At 39.2% G+C, this 16818-nt stretch overlaps 1 long non-coding RNA gene across 1 annotated transcript in view; it reads right to left on the bottom strand.

The window, feature by feature from the left end:
* Window positions 1-16818, bottom strand: part of LOC142490128 (uncharacterized) — a 30786-nt gene that overhangs the window by 9952 nt on the left and 4016 nt on the right. Inside the window, exon 2 of the long non-coding RNA XR_012799988.1 lies at window positions 7418-7526. This is a non-coding gene — a long non-coding RNA (uncharacterized LOC142490128). The remainder of the gene's footprint in view (window positions 1-7417; window positions 7527-16818) is intronic.

Below are 16818 nucleotides of genomic sequence, written 5' to 3' on the forward strand. Positions count from 1 at the left end.
CTAACGATGCGTTAAGTGCTGTGTTACAGCTAAAATGGCCTGTCGTTAACTTTAACGTCCATTAGTGCTAATGATATGCAAAATACGTGTGGATCCCCTCAACGCATATCCAAAGCAGACCATTAAAGTTAACACTGGTCTTAATGTTATGTTATTTTAGGTCATGGCTATACCTGGCATTAGGTGCTTCAGACACCCGGGTTTTGTCCTTGTCCAGGGTTCTGGAGTGGGCCCCTTTGGCTTCCTACATTGCTTTACCTTTCTATTGCCAAGGGTGACAGGGGAGCCCCTGCTGCGGCCACAATAAAGTAAATCTGTGAACGGTGCTCTGGGTATATATTCAATACTAGAAGATAGAGAGAGAGAACCCAAATTAGCACTCAGGTTCACCCTCTGGTGATAAGTGAATGAGTTAAAACATAAACTTTATTAATACCAACATATAAAATAATGGGTGTTAAAACAACGTGCTGCAGGTAGGTTGATCCATAGTGCTGACAGCCGTATAGGTTCCGGATCGCAAAAAGTTGTGTGTGTTTGGTGATTCCAGATCACACACACCTGACGAGACAACACAGAAATCCAAGTGTGGACCTGTGTATTAAAAGGGATACTATAGGGTGTGTTCAGGTAGATGTTCAAACTACTGGTCACATAAGGGCAGAATCTGCATACACCAGGGTGAAATAGGGTAGAGTGACCAGTAGTGACTGATAGATATATAAACAAATAAACTATATATACCAGTGAACTATAAGGTGAGTTAATTGCTCCTCTATATGATAATGGTGTGCCTTGCACGGTGCCAAAGTGACCTCAGGTAACCTATTGAGCTAGTGGTATGGTGTTCTATATACACATCTATAGCATAAATCAGAGGTCTGATACTGCGTAGCAAAGATGGTAATAAACACCTAACCCAGAGGGCACTGACACCTAGGAGTATACAATAAACACGATATGTATCAGAGGAATAAATAATACTGCATAGTGCACAGAAAAAGTGTAACCATAGGGCTGCAGTGAAATACAACCATGTGCACTGGCGCAGCTCCCAGGAACTGTGCTAAATACTACTGTGAGTAAAGAACAATATCCCCATAAATATCCTCATTCAGAGGCTTAAAGTGTCCATCGGGGCACTTCTAGCCTGTATACTGTAGCACGGGCAGACTGCCGCATACACTCGCGGTATCTATATCAGTGCGGGTGAATCCCTAGTCTGCGCGTGCAGGTGGGAGAAGGAGCCGACTCGCGCGTTTCGCGAGAGCTTTCTCAAGGCGAAACAGTAAGTGTAACTTAGGGTACCCTGCAGGCGAGCAGGTATATATAGGGTCCTCCAGCATGATGACGTCATAAGTTAACCCTTGGTGTGCCGAAGTATGCACGGATCTGCTCTAAGGACACAGTGAGTATACCTATGTGTAAGACTGCATATCCAGCACACTGATGAAATAAAGAACTGACTAACATTGTGTGTGGTTTTATTCCCTCCTCTGCTTCATGGTCAGTTGCAGGCACAGTAGGGCAAATATGCACTCATCCTGTGCTTCTCAAGGGTAGTATAGGAATGTGTATTAATAAGTAATTATGTTATGGAACAATGATGCTCTTAGTGTTCAGAGATACCCTGAGGTCAGTAAAATCACCACTCTTGGGTGGTGGTAGTGGGTTATCAGGACTTAGTAACTACCTGAATCAATAATGGCACACATAGATTGTTTGAGGTATACTAGGGTAAAGACATAAACTGTACAATGAACTTCCGATGGTATATTAAAGAAATGGAGTATACAGATATCCCTCATTGAGACCTCTAGGTGAGAGTGTCCCAAGTGTGTATATCCATTTAGATTCTTTCTAAAAAAGGACTTTACCCCAGTCTCCCCTCCTTTGTCCCCTAGTGGGGTGTTCAATCCCGCAGAAGGAGACAGCCTTAAGATCCCCGCCAGCGGGGGGGGATCAAACAATCTATTTGTGCCATTATTGATTCAGGTAGTTCCTAAGTCCTGATAACCCACTACCACCACCCAAGAGTGGTGATTTTACTGACCTCAGGGTATCTCTGAACCCTAAGAGCATCATTGTTCCATAACATAATTACTTATTAATACACATTCCTATACTACCCTTGAGAAGCACAGGATGAGTGCATATTTGCCCTACTGTGCCTGCAACTGACCATGAAGCAGAGGAGGGAATAAAACCACACACAATGTTAGTCAGTTCTTTATTTCATCAGTGTGCTGGATATGCAGTCTTACATATAGGTATACTCACTGTGTCCTTAGAGCAGATCCGTGCATACTTTGGCACACCAAGGGTTAACTTATGACGTCATCATGCTGGAGGACCCTATATATACCTGCTCGCCTGCAGGGTACCCTTAGTTACACTTACTGTTTCGCCTTGAGAAAGCTCTCGCGAAACGCGCGAGTCGGCTCCTTCTCCCACCTGCACGCGCAGACTAGGGATTCACCCGCACTGATATAGATACCGCGAGTGTATACTGCAGTCTTCCCGTGCTACAGTATATAGGCTAGAAGTGCCCCGCTGGACACTTTAAGCCTCTGAATGAGGATATTTATGGGGATATTGTTCTTTACTCACAGTAGTATTTAGCACAGTTCCTGGGAGCTGCGCCAGTGCACATGGTTGTATTTCACTGCAGCCCTATGGTTACACTTTTTCTGTGCACTATGCAGTATTATTTATTCCTCTGATACATATCGTGTTTATTGTATACTCCTAGGTGTCAGTGCCCTCTGGGTTAGGTGTTTATTACCATCTTTGCTACGCAGTATCAGACCTCTGATTTATGCTATATATGTGTATATAGAACACCATACCACTAGCTCAATAGGTTACCTGAGGTCACTTTGGCACCGTGCAAGGCACACCATTATCACATAGAGGAGCAATTAACTCACCTTCTAGTTCACTGGTATATATAGTTTATTTGTTTATATATCAGTCACTACTGGTCACTCTACCCTATTTCACCTTGGTGTATGCAGATTCTGCCCTTATGTGACCAGTAGTTTGAACATCTACCTGAACACACCGTATAGTATCCCTTTTAATACACAGGTCCACACTTGGATTTCTGTGTTGTCTCGTCAGGTGTGTGTGATCTGGAATCACCAAACACACACAACTATTTGCGATCCTGAGCCTATACGGCTGTCAGCACTATGGATCTACTTACCTGCAGCACGTTGTTTTAACACCCATTATTTTATATGTTGGTATTAATAAAGTTTATGCTTTAACTCATTCACTTATCACCAGAGGGTGAACCTGAGTGCTAATTTTGGTTCTCTCTCTCTATCTTCTAGTACTTTCTATTGCCAAGTCAAATGTAAAAAAAAATCAAAATGGCTGCCAGAGTCGTCTAATATGTCATGTACCAACGGCAAATTCCTATTGGACTATGGGAGTGAGGCTTAACTGGATTGCTATATTGATTTCCCAAAAAGAAAAAAATAATCAGCCAATACATTTCACTGGAACTGGATTGTCCCAAGAGCCAGCACCACCACCAGAGGTGTCAGCATCTAAAAACAAGTAACATTTTTGGGGGTAATAAAGCAAAATAGCATTGTTTTCCAAAAAAAATTTTTTTAAATCTTAATTGAACATATTTGTAAAATAAGGGTATAATGGTACAGAGAACAACCAAACAACGGATGGGAAGGGAGTGGGAATGGAGGGAGAATGAAGTCACAGAAGCACCATGTAGGTCTTTAGATAAATCAAAGACGAATATATCATATTACATCAAATAGTGTATCTCTAGAATTTATGTTTGACTTTATATTAATGATAAATACAGCTTGATACAAATGACCATTGTCTCATCCATTATAAGAGAAACAACTTCAGCTCAAATAAATGACAACTGATTAATAAGAATAAGGATATGATTTAAAGGTGAAACAGAAGCTGTAAAATTGTGAGAATACACAGAATCATCCTTTATGAAGAAGGAAGAATAAGACATTTTGGGAATTGAGGCAGATTTGGCAGAATGTATAATGGATTAGACTAGTGAGTTTCTCCAATGAGCACATTGAGATTTGATTTATTATTTGTTGCAAAGGTGGCGGGTTGTGTTATGACCAAAATCTAGCTATAACACAACTGGTGGCTAAAAAAATGTGTAATGTGAAAGCATGTGTTGGTTGTCCAGGTCTTTAAGCGGTCTGTGGAGTAAACAGAACCAAGGATCCTTTGGATCAGATACATTGAGTATCTTGCACAATAAGGAAAATACTAAATCCCATGTGGGAATTATTTTAATGCAAAATAGCATTTTAATAGAATACTCATTTTTATCAGAGAGACGCCACTGAAATATGTATGTTATATGTGATTGTGCCTAAAATCAGTGACACAGAAAATCATTGAGAGCTGGCGTCTCTGCAGCACTTCTGTGATCACAGTTTCAGGCACATTGGTTTCATAGAGGAATACTGGGCTCTAGCATTCCTGTTGGTGCCCCTGTCCATGTGAATGGTACATCTCCATGAGCCTAAATGTTACATTGTCATTGTCTAATATCTTTGTACTACATGCAAAACAGCATACACCAACTGTGCTGAACAAGTGATCTATTACTATGCATGCATGTTTACACTGAGTGTAACAGAAAAAACACACAAGTCACAGTACCATTAAAGGCAAAGAAGATTCATTACAATATCAGAAGTGGCCTTTTTGTATCATTTCATATCTGTCTGCAAAAACAAAGCACATTCAAACCATGGGTGCTATTGCTTACATGTAAATAAACTCTAGATTTAAAAAGTCCACACTGGAAACACTTTCACCATACTGTATGTTTTTTGATTCAAGTAATACTCTCCACAATTTATGGGGGATAGCTGCAATAATGGGGAGGAAAAAAAATCACAAATATTTCTACTTGATTGTTATGATGAACTAGTGCAAGGGTCGCCAACTCCAGTCTTCAAAGGCCACCGACAGGTCAAGTTTTAAGGATATCCCTGCTTCAGCACAGGTGGTGCAGTCGTTGACTGAGCCACTGATTGAGCCACCTGTGCTGAAGCAGGGATATCCTTAAAATCTGACCTGTTTGTGGCCCATGATGACTGAAGTTGGTGGCTCCTGCTCTAGTGTCTTGAGACCACTGAGAAGCACAAATCTTCACTAAAAAGTAAAAAAAAAAAACATGTATAAAGGTGTAACAACCTATGAAAGATAGCAATTAAAATTGGAGTTCAACAGGCTAGATTCACTAAAAGTTGAAATAGCTGAATACAATTTGGCTGTCTTAAAAAATGGGATCAAAGCGATATTTTGGGGAATTACTGCCGTACTCACGAATAATTATTTATGTATAAATGAGTTGCAATACTGTATGCGGCTCATTTGCATACATGAAAAATGTGTTAAAGAAGCAATCCATGCAATATCCTACGTGCTTTTTAAAAATGTTCTAAATAAATCAGTTCTGTAGTATTAGATAATACTTACTACATTTTTTTTTTAATATCCAACTCTTAATACTATTTTTTATGAGTTTTAACATTCTGAGCATCCTTTGATTCCTATAGCAGGTTTAGCCCACATCTCCAGCAGTGCAAGATATTTGTAACACTTTCCTGTTTGTCATCATTTGTTGCCAATGTTCCCAGCAAGTTGAGGTGTAACTTGTAACAATAGATAATGTTACCTAAGTAATATAAGAATACATTGTAGTTGCTGAGTTACACTGACTGAAGGATTGATTGAAACAAAAAGGCAGCCATTTAGTAAACCCTGGAAAGCAGGATCTTTGCTAATCGATTACAGGAGAACTAGTCGATCGGTAGCTTAGGTAATTAGTTTTCAATAACCGATAAAGCCAAGTTCTAGTAACCGTAGTATTGGTCATAGAGAAATATAGATTTGTTTTAGGCTGTGATAACTTTTTGGGGACCAACACAGTACATTTAAAGAAGAAGCTCAGCGAATGTGAAAGCCCTGCACTTTAATTAAAATTAGACACACTGTTGATATTTGATTTGTATCATTTTGGTTCTAAAAACGTAATTTCCTATTATTTGATGGTACATTTCAAATAGAAATTCATGGACTGTCTCAGCACATCTTTTTCGTTATTTTACACCAGGAAAAGAAAAACAACCAGCAAATATTATATTTTATCATACATTTCGGCCAACAATAATTTGTTAGGCATTTATCTAATTCATCCGCAGCTTTGGTATTTGTTTTCAGGTATTTAGTGTCAGTGGACCACTTTGTAACAAAAGTGGATAAGGTTGAAAAGAAACACAAGCTCTCTCCTTTTCACAGAGAAATGTTAAATGATGCACATGCATAAGAATTAAGCACAATGAGGGACATTCACTAAGCTCTTATAAGGTAACAGAACTCGATGCTGCCTGAACTGCTAGTCATGTCAATGGCAGTTAACTCGGATCAAGCTCCAACACCCATTATCAGAGCTTTACTGAATCCCGCCTAGGTTTGGCACCTAGATGACATCACTAATATCTGTATTGTCCAAGAGAGAGGCTAAAGCAGATGCATGCAAAAATATGGATGACATAGGCTTACATTGTGTTGACGTTCAAAATCTGGGGTAGCAGTAACAAGAAACAGAAGAACTTTATACTTTATAATAATATTATTGTACATAGTTTGTCAGGCAGAGATACTTATGCTATAAAGCTTACAGCCAATTTGTTGGCACAGAGAAATAAAGCAGCTTACCAAAGAGGTGATACTGGATTTTGAACAGGGTTCACCCTAAATTACTGCTAGATCACGTTGACTGGACATCAGTAGTTTGTTTTTTGTGTGCATAATAGCAATATCTATAGCTTCAGACACACACAAAGCATGTCACAGTGCTGTGAATCATACTGAGGTTTTAAGATAACCTCAGCATTTCGGCTAACCCTAAGATAACAAGATGGCACTAAACGTGCAGGATGTGTTACAAAAGTGAGAGGAAACTACTTGCAATCTCTACCTTTAGAGATATGAAACTGATCGTACACATAATGTTAAAGTGAACCTTTGTATATGAGTTTTATTTTTTTAATTGGTAGGCTTCATGAAAATACATTGACCCGGATACATCAAACCTGAAAATGCAGTATTAGCTCCCCAAAAAGTGCCTTATTTTTATCATGTAATACATTAACATTGTACCACCCAAAATAAAGCACTTTTTATCGGATCTGTTAAAAGTATCGGATCAGAGAAAAAAAGAGGTCTTGTAACCGCGTAGGATTGTTGGCTGAACCATGTGACTGTCAAATGTGGAGTCACAGGCCTTTGTAAGGCCTGGTACGCCTCATTTGACAGGGAGAAGAGCTTCAAGCAACATCTGGGAGTAGAAAGAAAGAAGACATCAAGAAAATAAGAAGATAGAACTACTCACCGGAGACTGCTCTTTAATCAACGGAGGATCTATTGCTTCAGGTCACGTTGAGGATCCATCAACCTTCACCCAGGATGCCATCACATCACAGAAGTCATCAGGCCTGGATCTACTAACAGATTTTCATTTTTGTTTATTTTTATGCCCTCGGCCAGGGATTTTTTAAAATGATTTTTGTCTTTTTATTTTTCTTGGCCATTAGTTTTATTTTTATGGTTGGACATCGGCTCTTTATTAGATTAATCGGCGGGTCCCCAGGAGGATGAGGAGGGCGGCCTTCATCCTGGCCGGTGTAAGTAACACATTTATTTATTTACTTACGGTGTTCATTGTTTGGCAATGTGGCTATCTAGGTCAACTTTGAGCGCAACTTTGAGGTAGCCACTGTGACAATTAATGGACTTAATGGCATAGTTTTTATTATGTTATTATGTATTGTAATGTCTTTTTTGTTTTATGTATATTTGTATGCTTTTCAATGGGAAAAATTCCTATTAGGCACATTTTGATAATAGGATTATTGCCAATAACTATAAGGTGGTGGGGGTACTCTTGTTGGGGATAGGAAAGGTCGATGATGGGGGTAGTTTCCCTTGGATGGGTTGTTAAGCCTCCCAGTGGGGGTGGTGGGAGCTGTTAACTCCTTCATTACCTTAGCAGTTAGTCACTAAGGTAACGAAGGGGGGTTATTAATGTATTTTCTTTGTTAATGTATTTTTTAAATTACAGTTTAATATTGATTGCCAATGTAGATATCTAGGCTCTTCATTGAGAGGGCCAAGTAATTCACAGTGACAATCAACGAATTTATCTTTAACATTTATTTTTAATGTTCTGTTTTTTTTTTTTTTAATACAGTACGGGTATTTTATTTTGGTTCATGTCCAAAACCACTATTAGCCACATTTCGTTAATAGGGATTTTGGGCATTAGTCTAGATGGTGGTAGGTTTGTTGTGGGGATGAGGGTAGGGAGGGTGGGTGATGGGGTTGTTGCCCCAGGGAGGGTGGTTAGGTCTCCCGTGGGGTGGAGGTAGGGGTTAACTCCCTCATTATCCTAGCAGTTAGAATGTATGGCAATGCTTTACTAGGCACTTAGTTGGGCAACGGGGTTAGTTGGTGTATTTATTTTTTATTGTATTAACTCCTTTGGTGCCTGTAGTATACCTTGGTAACCACAGGCATCAAACAGATTCTTGTTATTTTGATTATAGGCTTCTGTAATAATAGATATTACAGAAGCCTATGATAGAAATATTATCGTGATGCCCGGTAATTAAGGCATTATTAACAGCCGCGTTAATTCGGCATCGCGATTTTGCCCGAATAGCACCCGGCAAATTATTACCACAATCTTGAAAAAATACCAACTTAAAATTGCGGTAATAACGCACATCATTTTTTTTTTACCGCATGCAATATTAATTCTTTAACAGATTTTGATGTATCTGGGCCATTACATTTTCCCAAATACATTGAAAAGCCCTTTTTAAATTTTATTTATGCTTTAAATGGTTTGGCTGCATCTAAAGGATGTATAATATTTTTTTCAAAGAGGATAAGTCTCACAATTGTGTCGGCAAAGAGTCGATCACACAGTCAGAAATGTTTAAGGTAGATTTAAATGTTTATATATCTAGATTAGTGAGATTTTGAGATAAGGTTCATTCTACCAGAACTTCCCATGGTTTCCAAGTTACCAACACAATGGGTTACCTGATCCATGAGAAAATCTAACTTTAGGATTCTATAAAATTGTACCTCGGGATTCTCTTGGTAATTATAGAACATCTACAGCATTGGGGAAAGACTGGGGAAAGTTTACAATAAAAAGATAACGTGAACCCCTTTCTAAAGCAAAGTTATTTTTAGTAGGATGTGGGTAGCCAGGCACTGAGAAAGAATAGTAAAATGAGTAACCATTATACATAACATGAAACATTGCAAAAACACAGAAAGAACACAAGTGAGTCAAGGATTTCTGATGAAGGCGTTCCTTTTGAAACCGAAACAATGCTGTTTGGGTTGTGTACTTCTCTAACTCTAGGAAAACAGATGTCTTGTTTTTAGCTAATTGAAGAGAACAGAAATGAACTCCTGACATTTATCACAGGCTACAAGCACCTAGCTGGGTACGAGATGTCTTGGGACCTTAGATTTCTTGCATTCTGAGATTAGCTTGGGGGGATTAACGTGGGTTGAAATCTCTCTCCATCGTAGACAGGTGAATTGTACTAGTCTTTTTCTTTTCAGCCAAATGCGAAGAGAACCGGTGATGATTTTCCTCCTTTTTGAGAAAATTCTGCTGGGTCTCTTTGGAAAAACAAGAGTTTATGATCCAAATAAAAAAGTAGTGTCCCATCCCAGTAGGTTATTGGGGAGTAATTATTGTCATGGTAGGTAAAGGAAATCCCCATCTGTTGTGCGATAATGTGGACGATCCATAACGTTATATCGTAGTCGGCTGTTGAGATAAAAGTAGTTAGATCCAGTCACAGGACCTTCAATTTTACATTTTGACCCATGAAGCAGGCCCTGGCTGGTCCAAGTTGCAATATTCCAACTGCATCTGGCCAGGATCTGCAAATGTACTTTGTGGGAGAAGACATTTTGTATGATGAACGATAAGATAGTTTGTATCACTCGGCTGTCCACGTTCCGAGTGAAAATGCAGGAATCCACATCTGCCCATTGGGCATTGGCTCTACCTGTGCCATAATTCCTCTGTCAGCCATCCTATCAAGGCTCTCTCCGTTATGTTATTATCAGTACTGTACATAGACATTTGACAAAGCCTTTAGCCACAAATGAATAAAGTTTTCAGTTGTAAAGTTTGCAAGTTGTTGAATTTTGAGCTTAGGTTGTCAATTGCCCATATCCTTTAGCAAACGCAGTCTGTGGGATGCGAGCAGAACACAAAGAGTAGAGAGTAGACACGTTCTATATACATAGTGGTATGCACTTGTTTAACCCTTTCTGTGCACTAATGACGTACATACCTAGTACCTCATAAACCCTGGCCCCACCAGACGCTCTTATGATGTAACAGGTATGTCATGGTAACTTGCTTATTTTCTAGGGGGTTATCAGCTGAACGCCTAAACTAAACGAAAATGTAAGCTCTCTCCACTTCCATTTCTGGCTTCTGGGCACCCATCACGTCATGTGATTGCTCCTGGAACCCCAGCACTCAAGGTTAAGGTAAAGCCTCACTCATATAGGCACCTGAGTCTGAGTCAACCCTATAAAACAGTGATCACAACCACATGGTAGGCCCTAGTCTAGTAGATAATGCCAGACTTCTAGGCAAAATCCATGCGGGGCACTATATGATTATATTTGTATTTTATTTTTTATTTCTGTCTGTTTTCTGCACTTACCTTGGGTGGTGGAATAAAGTTGAATATAACTTTTCAGCACTTGGCAGGCAATAAAAGTATTTTAGAGGGCACTGAATTTCTGTTGAATAACTTAGGATCTTCATTTTATGCATTGCGGATAAGTTCATACTCTCAATTCCTCACTTTACTAAACTTTTGGTTGTGATACCCAGGAACCTGCCAGAGACTGACATTGAGGGCCACCTGCTTAAGGTACTTCCTGAGACTTTGGGGTGATAGGCTGGTAATGGGAATATACCTCCAGTCCTGCAGATAGGGTCTGGGAAAGTACGTTAGCCTTTACAAAGGGATATGTGTTTGTTATTTAGTTGTTTTTTGTTTGTTTTACCTGGCTAAAGGAACAGGCTCAATAAAGCCAAGATATAATTTCACCCAAATCTGTCTCCATTATATGTACCTCTGCACACATCTCTTACACAGCTACTCATCATATTATTTGTTGTCAGAATAAAGAATCAATAGAATCAAAGCAGCTAAAAACAAAATGTACACTTTCAGTCTCACTAATGAATACCATTTTTTTTTTCAAATCCGTGATGCACATGACAGAACACAAAATAGAGAGTAAATAGAGCAAAAATATTATAACGGACAAAGCATGCCAAACAAAGAGGATTCTATTGACTCATTCCAGACTGCTGACTAAGCAGCTCAGCTTTGTTTTCTTTTAGCTTAGGAAACAGTGGGAATCTCAAATCTCCTTTCTTGAGTGTGCCTTGCTCACAAGTTGTAAAGTATCTGCTAAGAAAGTAATAAAAATGTAATAAGAAGCTGGAGAACCAAGATTACATTTACAGTAAGTACATTCTGCCAAAGTCACTGGAAGGTTTTTTTTTCTTCTTGCTGGCATATATGAATATAAATCATCTTTTTTTTAAATGTGTGAAGTATGTGAAAAGAATAAGAACAAAAAACAGTAGAGACTATGCAAAAAAACACAAACAAAGGCCATCATCAAAAATTACAGGTTTTGCAAAGCTCAAGCTCAACTAATAAATATTGATGTTTTTTTTTTTATTTCCTCTTTAATCCAGTGTATTCTCCTATGTTACAACTCTTAAATGCAAATGTAATACACAAGTGACTGTGTATCATCTGCCAATGAGGACACAAAAGAATAGAGGGAAAGGAGTGGAAAGGGAGCAACAGCCAGTTACAGAGAAACATACAGTATTGTTACTGACAATCGAAGAGACTGAAAAGATCTCGTCCATTAGTACATTTACAGACGCTAAAGAAGCCTGTCTGCCACTACCTCAGCATGCTCTAGTAACTGAAGCCCTCTCCCCCTTCTCCAGAGACATTTTGTGGAGTGATTTGTGCCTGATCTGTGTTGACAACCCTGAGGCTTTTAAAAATATCAAGCTTTAAAAGTTCACGTGTGGTTCTAATGTCAACAGGATACATCGAGGGTTTGATTACCACTGCAAAATCCCCCATTTAGGGTCCTCTATGGGTAGTTAATCTGATGGTAACCAAACTCTTCCAGTGTCTCCAGACAACAAAAAATAAAAAATCATTATATGACATATTTATCAGACCACAAAAGTGGTCAAATTTGATCATTAGACATTTGTGGCCTGAAAAGCCCACTTTTGTTGACCTAAAGAAAGTTTCACAATTTATAATAAATCTATTAAATGTATCTTTAAGACGCTTGATTCAACCATGAAAAGCATAGATACATTTGTTTTTAATTACTCCATAATGTGATAAGAGCAATGGAATAAATATCCTGGCTCACCCCAGGTTAAAATGCATGTGTTTTGACTGTAAAACAAATGTACATAAATATCATGACTCATAGATCTTGGTATTCAACAGGTGTGGTGCTAAAAGGGTATCTCAACCAGGAACAATCCTTCTTTTCCCTTCCACTGCAACATGCATTTGCAGCACTAAAAATAACTAAAAAGTAAAATAAACAAATGACTGTTTGGTGGTTTTATTCTATTGTAGCAAGAGAGCGAGAGCAAGTATTCCACTATTCACTTTATATGGTATGTTTCTTAGTACCTCCTTTCTTATTCCAAACGCTTTAATTTCCAAACGCTTTAATTTTGCACGGACAACTCCTTCCTTTCTGTGTGTATCACAGGTCACCTTAAATGGCCCAGCAGGTCAATGCAGCACTCTTGTTGCAGTATTATGCATAATAATAGGTGATCTCATACAACTGTAATGAAACACGCTGCTATTTGTGGAATACAAGCCACTGAAAGAGCATGATATCATACTCATTGGGCAACATTTTGCTGGTTGATGGATCAGCCTGAGATAAGAGTCCTGAAAACTTACCAGAAAGCAGCATTAACAGCGGAGAGGAAACAATCTATTCACAGAGGAAGCCCACAAAATAAGTACTAGCAATATTGACACATGTAGAGGCATCGAATGGGTGATGTCCTGTGCTACAGGGAGTGGGTGATGCTGTATATGCCAAGTGTTTCTCGACCTTTCGCATAAGACATTCCTATTGCTATGGTCTGACTGCTAATAACCTCTATCAGTTTATCAATAGTGACATTCATTTACACCCCTATAAAAGTGTTTAGAAACTGAAATACAGATATACAATTTCATTTTACACTTATAATTACAGTGTTATCTTAATGACCGTTTGCAAATATAAATGTAGTTATGCTACTATTTGAAATGTAATGTAATTCTTTTCATCAGTAACACGTTCTTTAGCTGCCAGTGGTGACAGCAACACATTGCAAAGAAAAAGCTGAACACATAATTTATTCCTCACAGGGCACCCTGGGTGACATGGAACACTGGCCGTGAAACTTGCTCTGTACACTCCCAGAAGCTCCCAGTATTTGTGACTGTTGGAGACAGCAGGCCTGCCATCAGTTGTCCTGGGGCCCAGGACTCAAGCCTTGACCTGGGTCGTGGCAGAGTTAAGAGGGTGGGGGAAGGGGAGGGTGTCAGAGTTATTTTTCAGTGGGAGAGTTGGGGGCTGACCCACAGCCGGAGGGCCTCATCTGGCTGGGCTAATTCAGTGAGCACTGGTTTGCCAGGTGTTCAGTATTGAACTGGACTGTCCTGTATTTGGACACTCTGTCAAGTAAAAAATTAAGGGTAATACTGGACATGTGGGTGTCTCCGGTATTACCTCTCTGGACTTGGTGACCTGACCATCTTGGGGTACAGCGGGATGTCCATGAGCAGGGCTGTTGCTAGGGGGCTGGGCAGCTTCCTCCATCCTGATTAGCTGCATTACCCAGCAGCAGCCAATCAGGAGAATGTGTCAGGAGCCTGGGGGTGGGGCCAAGGAGAGGTGGAAACAGCATGGAGCGGAGAGAGGTGTGTGTGTGTGTCTCGAGCACGTCATACCTTTCACCATTGTGTCCAGTATTTTTGGAGAAGCCACCTGGCAACCCTAGTCAGTAGGGAGGGGGAGCCCGTCAGAAGGAAGTTGTGTCCCGCAATCGGCCGAGCCCCTTCCTCTGACTGGCCTAGGATTCCTGCCCCCTCCCCTCTGATTGCAGCCTTGGGGACAGTATTGTGAGCTTGATGGACCATTTGATCTGACTCAGTATTAGCAACTTCTACTGTATGTACTTATGTAACAAGACAGACTGAGCTGAATGAAGACTTGGTTCATGAGATCCACTTCTAGGACACATTTACTATGCCTTTCCACCTGATAATTCAGGGAATCGCACCAACCATTTGGCTGCCTACTTTTTAAATGGAATGAAAAACAATATACAGAATACACTTTTTTTTGATCTCACCATTGGCAGCAATGTTACATATTATATTTCAAAAGATAGGTAGAAACCATAGCACCCAAAAGTTTAATAATTAAAATGGTTAGTCAATTAAAAATCTATAATAAGCAACTCATGTTGATATATTTCCTTCCATACAAAAGAAGACACAGTGTATTTAAAGAAAACAATACAATGTGTATTGCAAAAGATTTCCTAAAAAATCCTAAAATGATTTGTATGCTATACAAAAGTAGTTACCAATAGGAATACTTTCATAGCGTGATATAATAGCTAATTATAATACATGGTATCTACATATATTGTAACAAACGTAAATCATTCAATTTAAGCTTGATATGCAAACGTATAACACATATTATAGTGGAATTTCGTTGACGTGATGATAAAGGGACATGAAATGGGATATAAATTAATTACTGAAACATTGTCCTGTATGAAAGAATAGTGGGTAGGACTAAAAGAGGGCCCACTCTTGGATGAAGCTGAAGGAGGACGGGAGTCTTACAATAACAAACTGACCGGACAGACTGTGGCCAGGAATCAGGGAAATATATAGAATTGTGAAAGGGAGAGGCCCATAGGCAATCCCCTAATTCAGGAATGTAGGCCTACAGTTATCTATTGTTTTTATTTTGGATTAATTTAGGACTGATATATAAGGACAGCATGCTGCAGTGATAAGAACTGTATGTATGTATATCTATATCTACAGTATATATAAACACAAAAAAGTAAAAAGAGGTCCTATATAAAGCACTAAAGTTAATGAGAGTTAAGATGGATATTATTAATAACACAGAAAAAATAAAAACATTAAAATATAAGTAAAACAACGAGAACCGTTAAACTCCTAAATACTACTACTGCAAACCATATACAAAAAGTATATATATAAATATATAGCGCCATTTATGTACATACCGCTTCACAGCAGTAATACATGTGTAGCTATGTCTGGTTTTGGCTACTAATCTACCCTCCCTAAAACTTAAGCCCTGGTATCAGTGCAGATAGTGTTAGGCCCAATCCGGGTTTTCCCTTGCTGTAAACAGCTTCCTTGAGTGACGGGGTGGAGGGGGCGGGCTAAGGCCTGTGTACTAGATCAGGGGGAAACACAGTTACCCACGTGACATAATAATATAACACATAATGTGAATAAGCGCTTCAGACATAAAGGTAACACTAGGAAAAAGGAGTGCCTGCCCCAAAGAACTTACAATCTAAGTGGTAAGTGGGGAGAACTTACAGAGACAGTAGGAGGGTGTTCTGGTAAGTGCGTCTGCAAGGGGTCAAGGTCAGTGCATGAGATGTATAGTGTCAGCCAGCGGAACTACCCATATGCATAGTTAAAGAGGTGCGTTTTAAGATGGGTCTTAAAAGTGAAGAGAGAGGGTGCCAGTTGGATATTGATGGGAAGGGCATTCCAGGGCTTTGCGTGAGACAGGTTTTAGGTGGGAGAGGGCTATAGATACAACTATGTTAAAAATCCACAATTTAAGAGGGGCCCCAACAAAATATTTCTCTGAAAAATGTCTTCTAAAAACAGATATCTTTTGGAGCGTTTCAAAATGAAGTGTGTGATGAAAAGGAAAATCGCAAAGTAAAAAATAAAATTAAAGATGGTTTATCTAAGTGGTTTCAAATTAATTTTCAATAAAAAAAACAACTAGTCATGTAAGTAGTGTGGTACTTTTTATTGGACAAACAGTTGTTAAATTACAAGCTTTTGAACCTCTCAGGGTTCTTCATCAGTATTAAGCCGATGGGAAATGGCCCCATAACCACACTTTGCTCTTGTATGTGGCCCTCATTCCACTGTAGAATAATGACTCCTAATGGATTTATTAAACAGCCACTGCTATCAGTTTTCTTCACCGTACAAAGGCATTTTTCATATCACAGTAAATGTTGAGATGATGTCACCAACCTCTCAGACTTTGGATACTTGGGCTGAAATGAATTGTACTTTAATAAAGGTGATGTCAACTAAGTCTATTGCTCAGCTGCCAGCTTTTGGAAACTCGTGAGTAACAAATCTGGGATTAAATGAGGGGCTCTTTTTTTTGCTCTAAATTATTTTGAGCAATCCTAATACTATGTTGCTGGTGGTTTAACCCCTGGAGTGGCCTAAAGAGTAAATCAGTGTTTTGAAGCCTCTTTCCATGACCACTGGCCATACCAGGTTTTAAAAATAACCAATGCAATGGAGTTTGGCTGGGAGAGTGACTTTGGCGGATCCTCTTAGCTTAGCCTGC

The sequence above is a fragment of the Ascaphus truei genome, chromosome 3, assembly GCF_040206685.1.
Source record: "Ascaphus truei isolate aAscTru1 chromosome 3, aAscTru1.hap1, whole genome shotgun sequence".
NCBI lineage: Eukaryota > Metazoa > Chordata > Amphibia > Anura > Ascaphidae > Ascaphus > Ascaphus truei.